Raw genomic sequence first — 8,091 nt, 5'->3', positions numbered from 1 at the left:
TCTTCTCAGCAATTGAAACCCTAGCTAAGACCGAATTTGCTACCAGACGCTGGAGGATTGCTCTGATAGGTCTGATTATGCTTTTGTTTGAAGGAATATGGACTCTGGGGCTGCAGGTTAGAAAAGCAGTTAAATGCTTTAAGCTCTGCTTAGTGGGCCCTACTGGTAGGAGCATAGAAGGCAGTGGTGCCGAGTGTGATTTGACGAACTGTGGGAGCCTGGCTGAAGAGGTCTCAGGGAAGAAGAATATTAATATGTGGCCTAGAGAGATTGTCCTTGGGACACTTGGGTAAAGACTGTGACTGCTTTTTGCCCTTGTCTGGTGTGTCTTATTGAGGCCAAAGTGAGGAGTTTTGGATTAATTCCATTGGCAGAGGAAATCTCAAAAGAGCCTAGTATAGGCTCTTTTTATCACTAGTGTTCATGATTACAAAGATTTATTATCATGAAAGGATCAAGCTGAGCAAGGAAAATATAAAATGTACAATTAGAGGAGGAAAAAGAGCACCAGGAAGTGGAATGGAATGAAATCCTCTGTTCAAGGAGATAAACAAATTAAGAAATGGAATAAAAGGAGTGGTGACCTCAAGGCAAGATCCCAGATGTCTGACGTTCCCATCTCCAGAAAAGGAATGAAAGAAAAGCTTAGAGCAGGGTGTGGTAGCTCACACCTTTAATCCCAGCACTCGGGAGGCAGAGGCTGATGGATCTCTGGGTTTGAGGCCAGCCTGGTCTACAGAGCGAGTTCCAGGGCAGCCAAACTTAGGCAGTGAAGAAAGCCATGGAAACCCGAAAGCTAGTGAAGATGTAACTGAACTAGGGGGCTAGTGGGATCGAGATCGAAATCTGAAGATATTGAAGGCATTGGTAAAAAGGTAGCAAAATGAATTCATCCTTTAACCCAGCTGTCACTCGGCTCCCAAGCTACTGTCCTACTATCCCTTGTTGGCAAACCTGATAACCACTTCACTCCGGAAACCTTGATCCTACTATCTTTGGGAAAGAGCAAAATGGCACGTGCCCAAGGTCATGGTTGTTTTTTCTTGTTTTGTTTTTGTTTTGATGTTTTTTTGGTGTATGTGTGTGTGTGGGGGGGGTGTTTCCTTTGTGTAACAGTCCTAGCTGTCCTGAAACTCGCTCTGTAGACCAGGCTGGCCTCCGACTCACAGAGATCCGCCTGCCTCTGCCTCCTTAGTACTGGGATTAAGGGTGTGTCACTACTGCCCAGCCAATATAGAGAGTTTACCACAAGATGTATGTCAGGTTTTAAAGTTGAAGCAAAGCCACATGCGGTGGCTCAAGCCTGTAATCCCAACCCTTAGGAGGCTAAGGTAGGACAGTCATGAGGTCAAGGTCAGCCTGAGCTGCTGAGTGACACTGTCTGCAAAACAAAAAAAATTCAAGTGCGTGGAGTGTGTTGCCTTCAGTATAAGAAGCAGAAGTAAAAACCATATGCATTGGGTTATTTGTGTTTGTAAAACACCAGCAGGTGAGGAGTGACTCCTGGGGGTGTGGAGGAAAACCTGTGAGCTTCTCTCTCCATCTCCATCCTCTCTTCCCTTCTTTCCTTTCCTAACCCTCCTCCCTTCACCTTCTCCTCTCCTTCCTTCTTCCCTGAGTTTTACTTTTTGTAATGCTGAGAATCCAACCCAGGGCCTCATGCATGCTAGACAAGCTCCCTACCACTGAGCTATTCAGCAGAGTTTGGATTTTTTTCCCTTGGGGTTTTTAAACTGAAATTCTCTTCAATTCGGTTAGCTATGCTCTGAGCTTGGTAGCCGAGACATGTTAACGGCGCGGTTCACTACCCACGAGTCCCGGCCGATGAACCTCCGCGTTCCTGTCCTTTGCTTCTCTACTCGGCCGTCTTACCTGACCACTTCTGTCGGGAATGGCACCTGTCCCTCACTATTGGTTCACTGCTGGAACCCTGTTACCCGCTGACAGCTGAAATCGCTGCTGCCTGCCAGCCTGGGCTGCCAAGGATCGGCTTGTCCTTTTTGAACACTGCCTGGCACGCACCACTTATGCAGAGCGCTCTTGGGCAGCTGTGTAACAGCGGATGCCCTTTGGGTGCCTGCTGTGTGGGGGTACGGCGCAGGGTCTGTGCCTGCACCCCTCCCTGCATCTTCCTGAGGCTCCTACGAGCTGGGTGACACCTTTGTTTTATTTAGATAGGAGCACTGGACAAGGCGGTGCAGGAACGCAGGAAAGACGATGCCACCAGGGGACGGGAGCCCGGACGGCAGAGGTCTCACCCTGAGCTGGACGAGTCCCAGTTATTCAGAGTCCAAGGACATCCTGGGGTCCGGGGCCATGCATGCCAGACTCCCGTGAAGCCCGGATTGATGCTTCTCCCTACAGTGCCTGGGCTGGATTCGGTTCTGGTGTTTTGCTCAACTCAATGGGCGCCTTAGATTCTATGGTCACACATGGCTAGGCTGTTCCCCCATGGTTAACCCTTTCCTGCACCAACAAAGCACAACCTTACTTCCTTTTAGTAAGGACTAATTAATTTGGGATGGGAAAGCCAGGGGGTGGGGAGGATGAACCCACACGTGTGCTGTTACGTCCCATAAGGCCTCACCAGGTTTTATCCCTCTGTTTTGGCTTCCCTTTATTCTTCCTCCTTTTTATCACAGCACCAGGAAAAATATCATAAGCCACATCCCACTTCAAGGATACTTGAATAGTGAGCAGGACACACAAGCATCGAGGGGCAGGAAAGGAGATGGACATTTCCACCCTATTTAAAAGCATAAGACAAGCAATAGTTTCATTATAGAAACATTTCTGATTGATACAATTTGCCATTCCATGTATTGGGGTTGCCTATAAAGGCTAAAAGGTGTTAACGATATTTAGACATGGGATTAACCTGGGCTCTTCTCCTTCATTTCCTCTGAGCAGGACATTCCATGTCAAATCTAGACACTGTTTGGGGCTTGATGCGGCCTTTCCCCATGCTTAAATACAGATAACTGAGGGCACAATCACTTCTGAGCTATGTGACAGCATGATACACTAATCCAGTTTTCATTAAAATTGCCTTTCAAAGTTGAAGTTAATTTGTGTTTTCAAATAACAAATATTACATATTCATTGTATGAAGGCCAATAGGAAATCAGAAGCACCTATCATCACATACACACTGGGGGGTTATTCTTTTAAAGACAAATATAATCAAGACCTCTTTTTCTCTACAATTTCTGGTTCCAGTAGAAAGGTGGACTGATGCAGAAGCCCTCTTCAATGGGCGCATTAGTACTTTGAATAGGTTGTAGAAAATGAAATTACTAATGTGCAAATTATTGTTTTAAAAATGATTTATTTTTATTTGATGTACCTTGATTGGTGTTTTACCTCTGCATGTATGTCTGTGTGAGGGTGTTGGACTCCATGGAACTTGAGTTACAGACATCTGTGAGCTGTCATGTGGGTCTTCTAGAAGAGCAGCTACTGCTCTTATCTGCTGAGTCCCTACAAAATTATGTTTGTAAGAATAGATTATTGGGGCTGGAGAGATGACTCGGCTGGGAAAAGTACTTGGCACACGAGTCTGAAGACCTGAGTTCGGATCCCCCGTATCCACATCAAGTGAGGAGAACAAGGTGCCACATGTTTATGATCCCAGAGCTGGAGTTCACTGGCCAGCTAGTCTACCTGATTCCGTGAGCTCTAGGTTCAGTGAAGGACCCTGTCTCAAAGAACAAGATGGAGAGTGGTGGAGGAGGACACCTGATGTCAACCTCTCACCTCCACATGAACACACACACACACACACACACACACACACACACACACACACATATACACACACTCATACACACATACTCACATACACACTCATACACACACACACGCACACGCATACCACACTCACAGACACTAGGTCATGTGGCTGAGGATGTAGCTCAGTGGCAGAGTGCTTGTCCAGCATGTGTCAGGCTCTAGGCTTAATATACAGCTCCTCAAGAATAAACAGACAGACAGATGAACAGACAACTGTACCTACGTGAAAGACAGGCACCTAAGGGGTTAAAGCAGGCATGGCAGCCCACTGTCTAGAGAGCAGGTGCAGGGATGAAGAGTGTAAATCAAGGAGAGGCTCACACAAGTTTGCCTAGTTCACTAAGTGACACTAAAAAGGAACTTCGTGGTGGCACCCACCTTTAGTCCCAGCACTTGGTCAAGAACACAATGAGCCTAGACACAGTGACAACTGTGGCGACACTGTGGACAGTGTAGCACGAATTCTAATTGTTTTTAATAGTAAAAACACAGAGACCAATATTGGGGTTAAAACTGAAGATCAGAGAAGCAAAGCAGCCAATCAACAGAGAGTTCTCACCTTTTTCAATCCTGTCCCCAGACTGCATCTGTTTCCACCAAGCCTCAGACTGCACTGAGCTCCTGTCTCCTCTGCCCGATGTTCCTCTCTAGTGCTGGGATTAAAGGCGTGGGATCCCAAGTGCTAAGATCAGGTGTGAGTGAGCTCTGTTTCTCTTTTAGATTGGATCAGTTTTATGCAGCTCAAGGTGACCTTGAATTAACAAAGAGCTGTCTGCCTCTGACTCCCCAGTGCTGGGAATAAAGGTGTGTGCCACCTCTGCCTGGCCTCTACAGCTAACTAGTAGGGCTAGCTTTGCCCTCTGGCCTTCAGGCAAGCTTTATTTGGTAGCTCATAAACAAAATATCAACACAGGACCAAGTGTGAACTCATACTACAGGGGACAGACAGGACTTCCATGGAAACAGGCATCAGTGTTCACATGGAGTTCACACACACACACATCACACTCACAGTATCGTGCCATATAGAGAAAATTAAGAACTCATTACTGAAGGAACTCTAGATAATCGAACACCCTAGAGTGCACTAGCATTACATTTACTAAGTGTGTGTGGCTTGAGACCATCACAGTACAAAAGGACAATATGAGCTGAAGACTCCAGATTTGAAGCAAGACCCGGTTGTGCTCGTGGAAGCAAAGGACCAGTCCGATGAAGAGCAAGTTTGTCCTGGAGAACCAAGTATAAAAGTACACAGAGATAACCAGATGGAGATGTAAGAGAGGTTAGAAAACATGGAGAGCAACTGGGAAGTTCCCAGATTGGTTCTTATTGTTTTAAGACAGGGTTTCCTTCTGTAGCCCCAGCTTGGACTTGAACTGGCTATTGTAGGTCTCAAACTGTGGGTTCCCGAGTGCCAGGAAAATAAGTTTATACTGCCATGCCCAACCATTCAGCATATGTCTACTAGTCATTGAAGAAGCAAGGTTTATGGAGTTTGTGGTTGTTTTATGTAGAAAACTCAATATTAATGATACAGAAATTATTAAAACAAGAGAGTTAAAGCAAGATGATTGCAAAACTAAAATGTTTTTCTAAGCATGTGTGTGTTTAAAATTATCAGTTCTATTGCATAGACTAGATTGAAATAATTCTCTTTATAAATATATATATATTTGGTGGGAATCATCATCTGCTCTTTTTTTTCCGTTTTTTAATTTAAATTAGAAACAAGCTTGTTTTACATGTCAATCCCAGTTCCCTCTCCTTTCCCTCCTCCTCTGCCTCCACTAACCCCCTAATCCATCCCCTTTCTGCTCCCCAGGGAGGGTGAGGCCTCATTTGGAGCAGGGCCTAGATCCTCCCCCATGTGTCTAGGCTGAGAGATATCCCTCTAAGTGGAATGGACGCCCAAAGTCTAATCGTGTACCAGGGATAAATACTGTTCCACTACCAGAGGCCCTGTAAATTAACCAGACATCCAAACTGACATTCCCTGTTCAGGGGGTCTAGGTCGGTCCTATGCTGGTTTCCCAGCTGTCAGTCTGGGGTCCATGAGCTCCCCTTGTTCAGGTCAGCTGTTTCTGTGGGTTTCTCTGGCCTGGTCTTGATGCCTTTGCTCACCACTCCTATATACATATTTTAAACATTTGTTTTATTGTGCATGTGTGTGCGGAGGGTGGTGCATGTGCTTTGGCACACTTGGAGGTCAGAGGACAGCTTACAGGAGTTGGTGTTCTCCTTCTACCAAGTGAGTTCCTGGGATAAAACAAAATGCCAGTGACTACGGTCTAGCGGCACAGACCTGTAACCTCGGCGATAAAAGAGGCTGAGGCGGAAAATTCACAAGCTGAAGGGGCCTGTCTGAAAGTGGTGGCTATTCTTGGTTGTCAACTTGTGTACAGCTGGCCACACATGAGGTTTTTGGTTGGTTGGTTTTGGTTTTTTTGACACGGGGTTTCTCTGTGTAGCCCTGGTTATCCTAGAACTAGCTCTTTAGACCAGGCTATCCTCAGATTATAGAGATCCACCCAACTTTGCTTCTTGAGTGCTGGGATTAAAGGCGTGTACTACTGAACCAGGCAAGGGGTTTTTCTTAATTACATCATTTGAAGTGGGAAGACCCACTTTTAACCCAGATCTTCTGAGACAGGGAGACCCGACAGCTCTTTTGAGGTGGGAAAATCCACCTCTAATCTGGGCCACACATTCTGCTGTAGCCTACATAAAGGACACGGAAGAAGGACTCTTCCATTCTTTGCCTGCTTGCCCTCACTCTGGCTGGCTAGTCTGTTCCTTCCTTCTGGCAGTCAAGCTTATCTCTTTAGGATTCTGTTAGATACTGAAGACCAGCTGAGACATCCAGCCTCACGGACTGTAAACTACTGGATTCTTGGACCTTCCATTTATACACAGCTGTTGTTAGATTATAGCCTGACTACCAGCTATTCTAATCTGTATGATTTATTCTGTCGATTTTGTTCTTTTAGTGAACCCTCACTAATGCACTGAGTTCCACACTGTGTTCAAGGCCAGTAAGAGAAGCTTAGTGAGACCTCATGTCAAAATAGCAAATAAAAATAACATTGGAGATGTAGCTTGTAGGAAACCACTTGCTCAGAATATACCATGCATTCAATCTCCAACGTCAGAAACCAAACAAAGCAGTTGCCACAGTATTTGTATCCTGTACATATAAAGAGTTCTTACATATCAATAAGAGATCAATCTTTTGTTTGTTTGTTTGTTTGTTTGTTTGTAACAGGGTTTCTCGAGGCTTTGGAGGCTGCCCTGGGACTAGCTCTTGTAGACTAGGCTGGTCTCGATCCGCCAAGTGCTGGGACTAAAGGCATGCGCCACCACCTCCCGGCCAGATCAATCAAAGAGGAAAAAGAGAATTTATGGAAACACAAATGGTCAGTTGATGTACAAAATCCGACTCAATTGAATTTACAATCCAGAAAATACAAGTTAATCCCACCACAAATTGAAAGAACTGGCAAAAACTTTGTGCAGAGAGGGGCGTGCAGGGAGAGGCCCATCTGTTTGTACTCTGCTGATTGGCCTGTGTAGCAGCTCCATCTGTTTGTACTCTGCTGATTGGCCTGTGTAGCAGCTCTATTTGTTTGTACTCTGCTGATTGGCCTGTGTAGCAGCTCCATCTTTTGGGGAACAATCTTGCTTCTTGACAATGACGTAGCAATTTCACTGTGCTCTAGAGAAAACAGTCTGTTCCAAAAGGCACTTAACAAAAATGCTCAGAGCAGCACTGTGGCTGCTAGGGAAGAACTAGAAGCAGATCAATGCCCATCGCCAGAGCAACAAAAGACAGGTGGTGGAATACTATATAGTGATGAGTATGAACTAATCATAGCGCTGCCCCACCGCGTAAGGGAAACTGGGCATTTGTGATCCGAGGGGAAGACACAAAAGGAAAACACACGCGGCGTTTGTCCGTTTGAAAACAACGCCGCTTTGTGAGACCACGGAGGAGTCAAAGTCATGGTTACCATCAAGTTTTGGATGGGGCGGGGCGGTGAAAAGCAACGATGCACTCGGTTTTCCCGTCTTCCTCCGTTTGATGTGAGGTAGCTGGGGCAGTGTTAATATGCTCCGGACTCCCCTGCGGTTCCTTTCTCCATTTTCTTTCCCTCCCCCCCCCGCCGCGCTCCCTTTAAGACAGAATCTTACTACGTAGCTCCATCTTTTTTTGGAGAACAATTTTGCTTTATGAGAGTCTGGCCTCAAATTTGCTACGTAGTTAAGGATGACTTTAGCCCTGGTTAACCTGGAATGCAC

The sequence above is a fragment of the Mesocricetus auratus genome, unplaced genomic scaffold (assembly GCF_017639785.1).
Source record: "Mesocricetus auratus isolate SY011 unplaced genomic scaffold, BCM_Maur_2.0 Super-Scaffold_100018, whole genome shotgun sequence".
Lineage (NCBI taxonomy): Eukaryota > Metazoa > Chordata > Mammalia > Rodentia > Cricetidae > Mesocricetus > Mesocricetus auratus.
Note: the sequence above shows the minus strand (reverse complement) of the source record.